This window comes from Castor canadensis, chromosome 3, assembly GCF_047511655.1.
Source record: "Castor canadensis chromosome 3, mCasCan1.hap1v2, whole genome shotgun sequence".
Taxonomy (NCBI): Eukaryota; Metazoa; Chordata; class Mammalia; order Rodentia; family Castoridae; genus Castor; species Castor canadensis.
In genome coordinates, this window is record NC_133388.1 from 50,309,589 (window position 1) to 50,323,443 (window position 13,855).

Sequence of the window (13,855 nt, forward strand, 5' to 3'; positions counted from 1 at the left end):
ATTCTAACAGGGGTGAGGTGGAATCTTAGTGTGGTTTTAATTTGCATTTCCTTTATTGCTAGAGATGGTGAGCATTTTTTCATGTGTTTTCTGGCCATTTGAATTTCTTCTTTTGAGAAAGTTCTGTTTAGTTCACATGCCCATTTCTTTATTGGTTCATTAGTTTTGGGAGAATTTAGTTTTTTAAGTTCCCTGTATATTCTGGTTATCAGTCCTTTGTCTGATGTATAATTGGCAAATATTTTCTCCCACTCTGTGGGTGTTCTCTTCAGTTTAGAGACCATTTCTTTTGATGAACAGAAGCTTTTTAGCTTTATGAGGTCCCATTTATCTATGCTATCTCTTAGTTGCTGTGCTGCTGGGGTTTCATTGAGAAAGTTTTTACCTATACCTACTAACTCCAGAGTATTTCCTACTCTTTCTTGTATCAACTTAAGAGTTTGGGGTCTGATATTAAGATCCTTGATCCATTTTGAGTTAATCTTGGTATAGGGTGATATACATGGATCTAGTTTCAGTTTTTTGCAGACTGCTAACCAGTTTTCCCAGCAGTTTTTGTTGAAGAGGCTGCTATTTCTCCATCGTATATTTTTAGCTCCTTTGTCAAAGATAAGTTGCTCATAGTTGTGTGGCTTCATATCTGGATCCTCTATTCTGTTCCACTGGTCTTCATGTCTGTTTTTGTGCCAGTACCATGCTGTTTTTATTGTTATTGCTTTGTAATATAGTTTGAAGTCAGGTATTGTGATACCTCCTGCATTGTTCTTTTGACTGAGTATTGCCTTGGCTATTCGTGGCCTCTTGTGTTTCCATATAAATTTCACAGTAGATTTTTCAATCTCTTTAATGAATGTCATTGGAATTTTGATGGGAATTGCATTAAACATGTAGATTACTTTGGGGAGTATCGACATTTTTACTATGTTGATTCTACCAATCCATGAGCATGGGAGATCTCTCCACTTTCTATAGTCTTCCTCAATCTCTTTCTTCAGAAGTGTATAGTTTTCCTTGTAGAGGTCTTTCACATCTTTTGTTAGGTTTACACCTAGGTATTTGATTTTTTTTGAGGCTATTGTAAATGGAATTGTTTTCATACATTCTTTTTCCGTTTGCTCATTGTTAGTGTATAGAAATGCTAATGATTTTTCTATGTTGGTTTTATATCCTGCTACTTTGCTATAGCTATTGATGATGTCTACAAGCTTCTGAGTAGAGTTTTTTGGGTCTTTAAGGTATAGGATCATGTCGTCTGCAAATAGGGATATTTTGACAGTTTCTTTACCTATTTGTATTCCTTTTATTCCTTCTTCTTGCCTAATTGCTCTGGCTAGGAATTCCAGTACTATGTTGAATAGGAGTGGAGATAGTGGGCATCCTTGTCTGGTTCCTGATTTTAGAGGGAACGGTTTTAATTTTTCTCCGTTAAGTATAATGCTGGCTGTAGGTTTGTCATATATAGCTTTTATAATGTTGAGGAACTTTCCTTCTATTCCTAGTTTTCTTAGAGCTTTTATCATGAAATGATGTTGGATCTTATCAAAGGCTTTTTCTGCGTCTATTGAGATGATCAAGTGGTTTTTGTCTTTGCTTCTGTTAATGTGGTTTATTACGTTTATTGATTTTCGTATGTTGAACCACCCCTGCATCCCTGGAATGAAGCCTACCTGGTCGTGGTGGATAATCTTTTTGATGTGTTGCTGAATTCGGTTTGCCATTATTTTGTTGAGGATTTTTGCATCAATGTTCATTAAGGAGATTGGCCTATAGTTCTCCTTTTTGGAGGTGTCTTTGCCTGGTTTTGGGATAAGTGTAATAGTGGCTTCATAAAATGTGTTTGGCAGTTTTCCTTCCCTTTCTATTTCATGGAACAGTTTAAGGAGGGTTGGTATCAGTTCTTCTTTAAAGGTCTGATAGAATTCAGCAGAGAATCCATCAGGTCCTGGACTTTTCTTTTTGGGGAGACTCTTGATTGCTGCTTCAATTTCATTTTGTGTTATAGGTCTATTCAGGTGATTAATTTCCTCTTGGTTCAGTTTTGGATGATCATATGTATCTAGAAATCTGTCCATTTCTTTTAGATTTTCAAATTTATTTGAATATAGGTTCTCAAAGTAGTCTCTGATGATTTCCTGGATTTCCATGGTGTTTGTTGTTATCTCCCCTTTTGCATTCCTGATTCTACTAATTTGGGTTTTTTCTCTCCTCATTTTAGTCAGGTTTGCCAGGGGTCTATCGATCTTGTTTATTTTTTCAAAGAACCAACTTTTTGTTTCATTAATTCTTTGTATGGTTTTTTTGGTTTCTATTTCGTTGATTTCAGCTCTTATTTTTATTATTTCTCTCCTTCTATTTGTTTTGGGATTTGCTTGTTCTTGTTTTTCTAGGAGTTTGAGATGTATCATTAGGTCATTGATTTGGGATCTTTCAATCTTTTTAATATATGCACTCATGGCTATAAACTTTCCTCTCAAGACTGCCTTAGCTGTGTCCCATAGGTTCCGGTAGGTTGTGTTTTCATTTTCATTGACTTCTAGGAACTTTTTAATTTCCTCTTTTATTGCATCGATGATCCATTCTTCATTAAGTAATGAGTTATTTAGTTTCCAGCTGTTTGCATGTTTTTTGTCTTTACTTTTGTTGTTGAGTTCTACTTTTACTGCATTGTGGTCAGATAGTATGCACGGTATTATTTCTATTTTCTTATATGTGCTGAGGCTTGCTTTGTGCCCTAGGATATGATCTATTTTGGAGAAGGTTCCATGGGCTGCTGAGAAGAATGTATATTGTGTAGAGGTTGGATGAAATGTTCTATAGACATCTACTAGGTCCACTTGATCTATTGCATATTTTAGATCTTGGATTTCTTTATTGAGTTTTTGTTTGGATGACCTATCTATTGATGATAATGGAGTGTTAAAGTCTCCCACAACCACTGTGTTGGCATTTATATATGCTTTTAGGTCTTTTAGGGTATGTTTGATGAAATTGGGTGCGTTGACATTGGGTGCGTACAGATTGATGATTATTATTTCCTTTTGGTCTATTTCCCCTTTTATTAGTATGGAATGTCCTTCTTTGTCTCGTTTGATCAATGTAGGTTTGAAGTCTACTTTGTCAGAGATAAGTATTGCTACTCCTGCTTGTTTTCGGGGGCCATTAGCTTGGTAAATCTTCTTCCAGCCTTTCATCCTAAGCATATGCTTATTTCTGTCGGTGAGATGAGTCTCCTGTAAGCAACAAATTGTTGGATCTTCTTTTTTAATCCATTTTGTCAAACGGTGTCTTTTGATGGGTGAATTAAGTCCATTGACATTAAGTGTTAGTACTGATAGGTATGTGGTGATTCCTGCCATTTAGTTATCTTAGTTGTTTGAAGGTTTGATTGTGTGTACCTAACTTGATGTTACTCTCTACTGTCTTGCTTTTTCTTATCCTGTGGTTTGGTGCTGCCTGCCTTTTCATGGTTAAGTTGGGTGTCACTTTCTGTGTGCAGGATCCCTTGCAGAATCTTTTGTAATGGTGGCTTTGTGGTCACATATTGTTTTAGTTTCTGCTTATCATGGAAGACTTTTATTGCTCCATCTATTTTGAATGATAGCTTTGCTGGGTAGAGTATCCTGGGGTTGAAGTTATTTTCATTCAGTGCCCGGAAGATCTCACCCCATGCTCTTCTTGCTTTTAATGTTTCTGTTGAGAAGTCTGCTGTGATTTTGATGGGTTTACCTTTGTATGTTACTTGTTTTTTCTCTCTTGCAGCCTTCAATATTCTTTCCTTAGTTTCTGAACTTGTTGTTTTAATGATGATATGTCGTGGAGTAGTTCTATTTTGATCTGGTCTGTTTGGTGTCCTGGAGGCCTCTTGCATTTGTATGGGAATATCTTTCTCTAGATTTGGGAAATTTTCCATTATTATTTTGTTGAATATATTACGCATTCCCTTCGCTTGCACCTCTTCTCCTTCTTCGATGCCCATGATTCTCAAGTTTGGTCTTTTGATGGAGTCAGTGAGTTCTTGCATTTTCTTTTCACAGGTCTTGAGTTGTTTAATTAATAGTTCTTCGGTTTTTCCTTTAATTACCATTTCATCTTCAAGTTCTGAGATTCTGTCTTCTGTTTGTTCTATTCTGCTGGATTGGCTTTCCGTTTTGTTTTGCAGTTCTGTTTCGTTCTTTTTTCTGAGGTTTTCCATATCCTGGCTGTTTTCTTCTTTATTGTTGTCTATTTTTGTCCTGAGTTCATTTATCCATTTATTCATTGTGTTCTCTCTTTCACTTTGGTGTTTATACAGTGCTTCTATGGTTTCCTTTATTTCTTCTTTTGCTTTTTCAAATTCTCTATTTTTATTGTCTTGGAATTTCTTGAGTGTCTCCTGTACATTTTGGTTGACCCTATCCAGTATCATCTCTATAAAATTCTCATTGAGTACTTGTAGTATGTCTTCTTTTAAATTATTCTTGTAGGCTTCATTGGGTCCTTTGGCATAGTTTATCTTCATTTTGTTGGAGTCTGGCTCTGAGTTTCTGTTCTCTTCATTCCCCTCTGGTTCCTGTACTAATTTTTTGCTGTGGGGAAACTGGTTTCCTTGTTTTTTCTGTCTTCCTGTCATTGTCCTTGGTGTTGTTACTGTCCCTGTACTGTGTGTAATTAAGTATTTTCTAGCTTGTAATAATAACAATGGTAATATTGAGAACGGAAGAGTGAGCTGAGATGGAAAGCAAGAAGTTAAAGAAAAGGGGAAAACAAATATACAGACAAGAGGGAGAAAGCAGAACAAGGTATCAGACAAGAGAGTTTCAAAGGTATAAACAGGGAGTGTTAGTGTACTAATCGACAGTAAGCTGAACAGACAATAGAGAGACAGAGAGAGGATTGAAAATCAAAGATAAAAAAAATAAAAAATAAGTATATGAAAGTAATATCTATTTATAAAAATGAATTAAAATAAAATGGAAAATAGGAAGTTAAAAAAAAAAAAAAAAACAAAACCAAAAAACTTCCAAGTTTATATGCAATGCAATTTCAGTCTTAATAATTTGGATGTCCGTCTTAATCTCCAGTCCTGGAGTTGGTGCCTCAGATGTTGTTCTGTAGTTGTCTCATCAAAGGGGATGCATAAAGTAGAACAAAACTACACTCACACACACACAGAAGAAAAAATAAAAAAAAAGCCCCACCAAGTGTCCCCAGTTCAAATGCAATAGTTTCAGTAAGTTTTTCGGCTTGCAGGTGTAATTCGGTTGTTCTCTCATCAAAGGTAGGGAGAAAAAGAAAAAAAAGCGTCTGGAGGCAGTTCTGAGAGTGGTATCTGCAACTGTGGCTTGCCTGCCTGCTGCTCTCAGCCTGTAGCTGGAGGCGTTATTTATGCAGATCTCTGGGGTGAGCTTAGCGCTCACCTGGTCCCACAGGCTTTGTTTGCTCAGAGTTCTCCTGTGCGGGGGAGGGGGGCCTCTGCTACAGGCTTTTCCCTTTCCAAGCACTGGGAAAGGCGACACTGCCCCGCGTTGTCAGGCCTGCGTGTTTATTTACAGTTCACGTGGGAAGTGGGTCTTCCCTCCTCTCACAAGCGTCCCTGCTCCTGGTTGCTGGTGCGCCCCGCTCCCGCCAGAGCCTCTCCGGCCCGCCCGGCTCGTTTATTTACAGTCCCGGGAAGGAGTCCCTTCCCCCAATCTTCAGCGCTCAGGGCGCCCCACCCTCTTTCCAGCGTGTCTTAACTGTTCTTATTGCTTAGTACTCAGTTTCTCTTTTTTTCCCGGGTGGAGGTCAGTCTGTCCAGGGGGCTATGCTGCTCTGGCCCAGGCTTGTCTGTGGGGGAACCGCGGTACTGCGAAGCTCACCTGGTCCGCGTCTTCCCAAGCCGTATGGGCGCCGGCCACTGGCGGCCCCGGGGGCCTCCTCGGTTCTCCGTTTAACGTGAAGTGGAGATTCTCTGCACCGGCTGGAGATGTGGAGGAGTCAAAGTTATGCCTTTTCTCAGTGATTATGCCTGCAAAGTGTGTCTCCAGCGTCTCTCCAAGATTTCACTATAGGAGGCTCGCTTTCTGCTTCCTACCTCTAGCCGCCATCTTGGAATCCCTTAAGGGAAACGCACCACCGCCCTTTCCAGAAAACCTAGAGAATTTAGTTTTTTAAGTTCCCTATATATTCTGGTTATCAGTCTTTTGTCTGATGTATAGTTGGCAAATATTTTCTCCCACTCTGTGGGTGTTCTCTTCAGTTTAGAGACCATTTCTTTTGATGAACAGAAGCTTTTTAGCTTTATGAGGTCCCATTTATTTATGCTATCTCTTAGTTGCTGTGCTGCTGGGGTTTCGTTGAGAAAGTTCTTACCTATACCTACTAATTCCAGAGTATTTCCTACTCTTTCCTGTATGAACTTTAGAGTTTGTGGTCTGATATTAAGATCCTTGATCCATTTTGAGTTAATCTTGGTATAGGGTGATATACATGGATCTAGTTTCAGTTTTTTGCAGACTGCTAACCAGTTTTCCCAGCAGTTTTTGTTGAAGAGGCTGCTATTTCTCCATCGTATATTTTTAGCTCCTTTGTCAAAGACAAGTTGGTTATAGTTGTGTGGCTTCATATGTGGGTCCTCTATTCTGTTCCACTGGTCTTCATGTCTGTTTTTGTGCCAGTACCATGCTGTTTTTATTGTTATTGCTTTGTAATATAGTTTGAAGTCAGGTATTGTGATACCTCCAGCATTGTTCTTTTGACTGAGTATTGCCTTGGCTATTCATGGCCTCTTGTGTTTCCATATAAATTACACAGTAGATTTTTCAATCTCTTTAATGAATGTCATTGGAATTTTGATGGGCATTGCATTAAACATGTAGATTACTTTGGGGAGTATTGACATTTTTACTATGTTGATTCTACCAATCCATGAGCATGGGAGATCTCTCCACTTTCTATAGTCTTCCTCAATCTCTTTCTTCAGAAGTGTATAGTTTTCCTTGTAGAGGTCTTTCACATCTTTTGTTAGGTTTACACCTAGGTATTTGATTTTTTTTGAGGCTATTGTAAATGGAATTGTTTTCATACATTCTTTTTCAGTTTGCTCATTGTTAGTGTATAGAAATGCTAATGATTTTTCTATGTTGATTTTATATCCTGCTACCTTGCTATAGCTATTGATGATGTCTAGAAGCTTCTGAGTAGAGTTTTTTGGGTCTTTAAGGTACAGGATCATGTCGTCTGCAAATAGGGATATTTTGTCAGTTTCTTTACCTATTTGTATTCCTTTTATTCCTTCTTCTTGCCTAATTGCTCTGGCTAGGAATTCCAGTACTATGTTGAATAGGAGTGGAGATAGTGGGCATCCTTGTCTGGTTCCTGATTTTAGAGGGAATGGTTTCAGTTTTTCTCCGTTAAGTATAATGCTGGCTGTAGGTTTGTCATCTATAGCTTTTATAATGTTGAGGTACTTTCCTTGTATTCCTAGTTTTCTTAGAGCTTTTCTCATGAAATGGTGTTGGATCTTATTGAAGGCTTTTTCTGCATCTATTGAGATGATCAAGTGGTTTTTGTCTTTGCTTCTGTTAATGTGGTTTATTACGTGTATTGATTTTCATATGTTGAACCACCCCTGCATCCCTGGGATGAAGCCTACTTGGTCGTGGTGAATAATCTTTTTGATGTGTTGCTGAATTCGGTTTGCCATTATTTTGTTGAGGATTTTTGCATCAATGTTCATTAAGGAGATTGGCCTATAGTTCTCCTTTTTGGAGGTGTCTTTGCCTGGTTTTGGGATCAGTGTAATACTGGCTTCATAAAATGTGTTTGGCAGTTTTCCTTCCCTTTCTATTTCATGGAACAGTTTAAGGAGGGTTGGTATCAGTTCTTCTTTAAAGGTCTGATAGAATTCAGCAGAGAATCCATCAGGTCCTGGACTTTTCTTTTGGGGCAGACTCTTGATTGCTGCTTCAATTTCATTTTGTGTTATAGGTCTATTCAGGTGATTAATTTCCTCTTGGTTCAGTTTTGGATGATCATATGTATCTAGAAATCTGTCTATTTCTTTTAGATTTTCAAATTTATTTGAATATAAGTTCTCAAAGTAGTCTCTGATGATTTCCTGGACTTCCATGGTGTTTGTTGTTATCTCCCCTTTTGCATTCCTAATTCTACTAATTTGGGTTTTTTCTCTCCTCATTTTAGCCAGGTTTGCCAGGGGTCTATCGATCTTGTTTACTTTTTCAAAGAACCAACTTTTTGTTTCATTAATTCTTTGTACGGTTTTTTTGGTTTCTATTTCGTTGATTTCAGCTCTTATTTTTATTATTTCTCTCCTTCTATTTGTTTTGGGATTTGCTTGTTTTTGTTTTTCTAGGAGTTTGAGATGTATCATTAGGTCATTGATTTGGGATCTTTCAGTCTCTTTAATATATGCACTCATGGCTATAAACTTTCCTCTCAGGACTGCCTTAGCTGTGTCCCATAGGTTCCGGTAGGTTTTTTCATTTTCATTGACTTCTAGGAACTTTTTAATTTCCTCTTTTATTTCATTAGATCTAAATCTTATCGTGAATATTATGCACACTGCTTAAGCAAATGAAGAATATTCCTGGGAGCTATAAGAAGAACCGGGAAAAGAACTAGGCTCTAGGAGTGAGAGGTTGTGAGGTTCAGGAGGAGGAGAGGGCATTATGAGCAGGTCTTTAAACCTGTCACGACTGGCTTTTGTAGTACTGAGTTTTGAAAACTGCCATGATGTTTTCTGTTGAACTGAAGGTAACCTTGAAAGTAGTTTAGAGCAAGCCCCATGTTTCTGAAAAAAATGATAATTGCTATGAGTTTCATTTAGCTGTTGTTTATTTTATTTTCTTAAACTGGAAAAAAGTATTCTTTAGATTGACTTGCTGTAGATAATAGTCTTAATTGTAAGCTGACATGTGTAACAGACTTTGGGCTTTTGTGTTAACTGGGTTCTAGAGTCAGAAGTTCAAGATCTACTAGCTGTGTAGTTCTATGGTCTCTCCCTCTCTGGCCTTATGCTTGCGAGGCAGGCACTCTGTCCCTTGAGCCATGCCCCCAGCCATTTTTGCTTTTAGTTTATTTTTCAGGTAGGGTCTTTCTTTTGACCAGGATTGGCCTTAAACTATAATCCTCCTACTTCTACCTCCCTAGTAGCAGATATTACAGATGTGTGCACCACGTCCAGCTTGTTTGTTGAGGTGGAGTCTCACTAACTTTTTGCCTGAGCTGCCTTAACTATGATCTGTCTGATCTCTGCTTCCTAAGTAGTTGGGATTATAAGTACACACCACTGAGCCTGGCCTAGTTTTGTAGTCTTTATCAAGCTTCAATTGCCTCAATCTGTAAAAGGAACATGAAGCTAGCATATTTTCTTCTTATTTCACTGCAGTTTTTCAGAGCGACGTAGGCTTGATAGGCATAAGAAAAAAAGGTGCATTCTGGGGACTGTAATCCTAGCTATTAGGGGTGGGGGTTGAGATTGGGAAGGATCACAGTTTAAGGACAGCCAGGGACAATTGTTTGTGAGACCCCCATCTCCAAAATAACCAGAGAAAAATGGGCTGGAGGTATGGCTCAAGTGGTAGAGCATCTGCTTTGCAAGCACAAAGACCTGAGTTCAGACTCAAGTCCCACCAAAAAAAAATTAAAAAAATAGAGGTGGACTGCATGATGGCTAGAGCTCATGCAATTGCAGAGCTGTATTGCTGCAGGACACCATGTAACTGCTCAACAGTAAAGAGACAAGGCCACCCAAAACTGGCTGAGATCAGCATGCCCAACCCAGATGACCTTGCTTCACTATAATGGTGGCTCCATACCCCTAGTCTTGCAGAATTGGCTGTTCCCATCATGCATCTGACTCTATGGCACATCCAAAAAGCTCCATGTAAGGATGAAAAAGGGAAATAGAACTTATCCCTGAAAAAATTCCAACTAATTTCTGGAATCCCTTACCTTTTCCCCACCTTCACTCAAGAATAATCCTCCTCTCCATTAAAGTTTGCCCATAAGATATTATCTGAAATCCTGGGTGGTGTGTATCTCTCTCTTAAAAAGCCTGCACTCCCTCTTCAGTGTGTCCTTTTTTTCTAAAGTAAAAATCCTCTCAATTCTTTACTTTGTCTTGCTTCATCTCTTGATTCTTTCTTCGATGGTAGGAAGAATCTGGAGAAACTAGGTGGAGGTCTCAATTTCACTATTGCTGGAAACTCCTAGCCCTTTATTGCCAGCAAAAGAAGATCAAATAAGATACTGCCTGTAGAAGCAGTTTGTAAACTGTGGTGCTTAATAATTATAAGATGTTACTATGGATGCTTTTCTCTTTCTCCTCAGCTGCAGAATTTTTCATCTTACTGATAACTGCCAATGTTTTTGTTGCCAGAAATTGTGTTAGACTGAACATAGATAGTCTAAGTTGGTTCTTGGAATGATTGCATGGGAGGGAGGGGTACCATGACCTTCTCCCTTTACAAATGAGGAAGTAGAGTCTTAGCATGTCACTTGTTAAGGTCACACAAGAAGCAGAGGTGGAGCACTTAGGAGGAGGGGCAGCAGGTCTGTGTGGATGAGGTAATAACTTATTGGGAGATCCATGCTTAAATGCAAATTACATTTCTTCAAATTTGATAGGTACCAGTCAGACCTTTTATGAAGGATTTCTACTTGTGTTTAATTCTTTGTAAAACAGACTGCAAACCTCATGCTTTGGTATACAAGATATATTTTATTTACTTATTTGGTAATACTGGGGTTTGAACTCAGGACCTTGTGCTTGCTAGGCAGGTGTTCTAACACTCCAGTCACCTCCAGCCCCCAAATATACTTTAAAGCACTCTGAGTCTGACAATCAGTGGAGAAGCTTGTGAGATAGGCAGATTCTAGGGTCTGATCATCTGAAATTGTGAGTTAGGAGGTCTGGGGAGCACCCCAGCCTTTTGAAGATGGTCCTCCAGGGAGTCAGGTGATTGGGGAAGCGTGTTGGGGAGCGCCAAGAATGTGTCTGAGTGTCTTAGGAGCAGACCTTGTTCCCTTGAACAAAGTTCTTTACTATTTCCGGTTTACTCAGTTAAATAACAGGTGATAAGCCTTTCTAGACCAGTGCAGGCTGATTCAGGTGTGGATAATGCTGAAAGGCACTAAAAAAAAAAAAAATCAAACTTATGCTAGTTGTTTCTTTTTCTCCCGGCCTTGCAGAAAGCAAGTGATAATTGCCATAAAGTCCAAATGGAGTAACAAACATGTTTGAATTTTGAGCCTCAAAGACATATTAAAAAATTTCTAGCTACTTTAAGAATCACTAACTAGGATGAGTCACAAAAGGCATTATGAGGGATTTCTTAGTTTTCTTTTTGTGAGCAAAGGTCATCGATAGAGACTTCAAACAAGAAGTACTTAGGCAGGTGTCTTCAATCCCCCCAAAGGAATCTCAAAGCAACAATAATAACAAAAATTAAAGCAACAATATATTATTTTTACTTAAGAAATTGGCAAATATTTTGAAAAGTGATACTGAGATTACAGGTAACAAGATTATAGGCACATTTAAAACATTTTACTTATGTTGACTGAGCTGCACAATGATTTTTTTTCTTCTTTTATTTTATCATTTTTGCATTTACTCAAGTGTATACATTGTTTGCCCCCCCCCCCCCCCAAATCCCCTGCCACTTCCGGGCTGAACCTATTCCCTCCCTCTTCTTCTCCAATTTTGTTGAAGAGAAAACATAAGAGATAATAAGAAAGACATAGCATTTTTTGCTAGTTTGAGATAAAGATAGCTATACAGAGAGATTCCTAGCATTGCTTCCATGCACTTATGTATTGCAACCCACATTGGCTCATCTCTACCTTATCTTTTCACTACTTCCTGGTCCCCTTCCCATAGTGACCTCTGCCAGTTTAAGATTATTTCATTCGCTCCTCTACAGGGGCGAATCTCTACATCAACCACATTCAGGTTTTGTTTCCTTTCCTTTCCCTATTTCTTTCGTGTGCATTCTCCCCTTAGTGTGTGACCCATGTCCAATAATATTACTGCATTGTTTTGGGTCTGTAATCCACATATGAGGGAGAACATGAAGTTTTTGATTTTCTGAGCCTGGCTAACTTTGCTTAAGATGATGTTTGCTAGTTCCATCCATTTACTTGTGAATGATAAAATTTCATTCCTCTTTGTGGCTGGATAAAATTCTATTGTGTATAAATACCACATTTTCTTTCTTTCTTTTTTTTTTTTGACTATCAGCAGATCTATTTATTAGGCAATTCCAGGTTCTTTCCTAATAAGATACAGCCCATTGCTTTATTTAAGCATTTATACAGTCAAGTTGGGGAGAAAAGGGCCAGACAGGCCAACCACAGGCACACACTAGGGGGTCCATGGGGTAAACCATCTTTTTTGCTTTTGGTTGAGAACAATGGTTTTTAACCTGACATTTTTGTATACTCCTCATTCCATATGTATATTACATTGGGGTACTACCACCGTCCACTGGCATAACACCTAGGAGTAAAAACAAGTTTCAGGAGGGAAAATGCATTAACGAAAGGGCTCCAGAAGGTGGCTGTGCAGGGCAGCCGTGCAGGGCGCCCCTTAGGGCAGCTCAGTAGAAACAGACAGTATGCAGAAAGGCCCGGCCACTCTTTTCCTCGAACTCCTGCAGGAGCTCATCAATCTTTTTCTCCATGTCCTCTGTGTGCTGGATACACTGGCAGAGCTCACAGATGAGGAATGCCCCCAAGGTAGCCTCTTCATGGTTGTCCTGGATGTCCACGTTGACAACATGCACTGGCTGGCACGTCTCCTGTTCTCTGGAATTCAGATCTTCCACCACCTGGTCATAGACTCTCTCTTCACAAGTGAGGATCCCAGATCAAACAGGTCCTTGCAATTCTGGAATCTTTCCGTCCGGGGCTTGATTCTCTTATTTCTGTCCAACATATGTAAAATGCCATTCTGTGTATAGAGTTCTTTGTCTTTCCTGAGAAGATCATTGTACATCTGGTCATATGTGGTTTTGAAATCATAGACATTGGGCTTGTCGGGTGCTGGTCCTGGGAGCTTCACATGAGTTCCTGTTCCAAAAGACCAGACACTGAACCCCCCGTTTGCTGAGGATGTTGTGCGCCTCCATGCTCCGGTTCTGGTTACTCGAGCACACCACCGCCACTCGCAGCGGCGACGACGGCATGACGGCGGCCGCACGGTCCACTGCTGCCGCTGCGAAGCTCCCACCCAGCCGCAGACTTCCCAACACATTTTCTTGATCCACTCGTCGGTTGTGGGGCATCTTGGCTGTTTCCACAGCTTGGCTATTGTAAATAGCTGCACAATGATCTTATTGGGTATGTACCATTACCCTCATTTCATAGAAAAGGAAACCTGGGCACATAGGTGACAGAGAGCCTTTAATGTACTGCAGTGCTAGGCACACAGCAGGCATGAGCTTTAGGGAAGTGATTGGATCATGAGGACTGTGACCTCATCAGTGGGCTAATCCATTGATGAATTCAAATTTAAAGATGTTATTGGGAGGTGGTGGAAACTAGGAGATGGGGCCTAGTTGGAGAAAGTATGTCACCGGGGTGGGCCCTGCAAGGATATGTCTTGCCCCCTGTTCTCTTCCCTTGCTGCTTCCTGGATGCCCTGATATAAGCAGCTTTCCTTCACTGTGCCCTTCCGTCACGATGCTCTGCCTTGCACATGCCTAAAAGCAATGGAGTCAGCTGACCATGGACTGAAACCTCTGAACCTGTGAGACAAAACAAAGCTTCTCTCCTTTGCAGCAGGCAGGAGGACCAGAAGAGAAACAGACAGGCCTGTGTCCTGATAAAGTAGCAGGGGGAAGGGATGGCATAGCAGAGAGATAAAACCTAA

General features: G+C 39.7%; 1 pseudogene; it reads right to left on the minus strand.

The window, feature by feature from the left end:
• Positions 1 to 12,220: 12,220 nt before the first annotated feature.
• LOC141421285 (RNA polymerase II subunit A C-terminal domain phosphatase SSU72 pseudogene) lies at positions 12,221 to 13,223 on the minus strand (annotated as a pseudogene).
• Between the last annotated feature and the right edge of the window lie 632 nt (positions 13,224 to 13,855).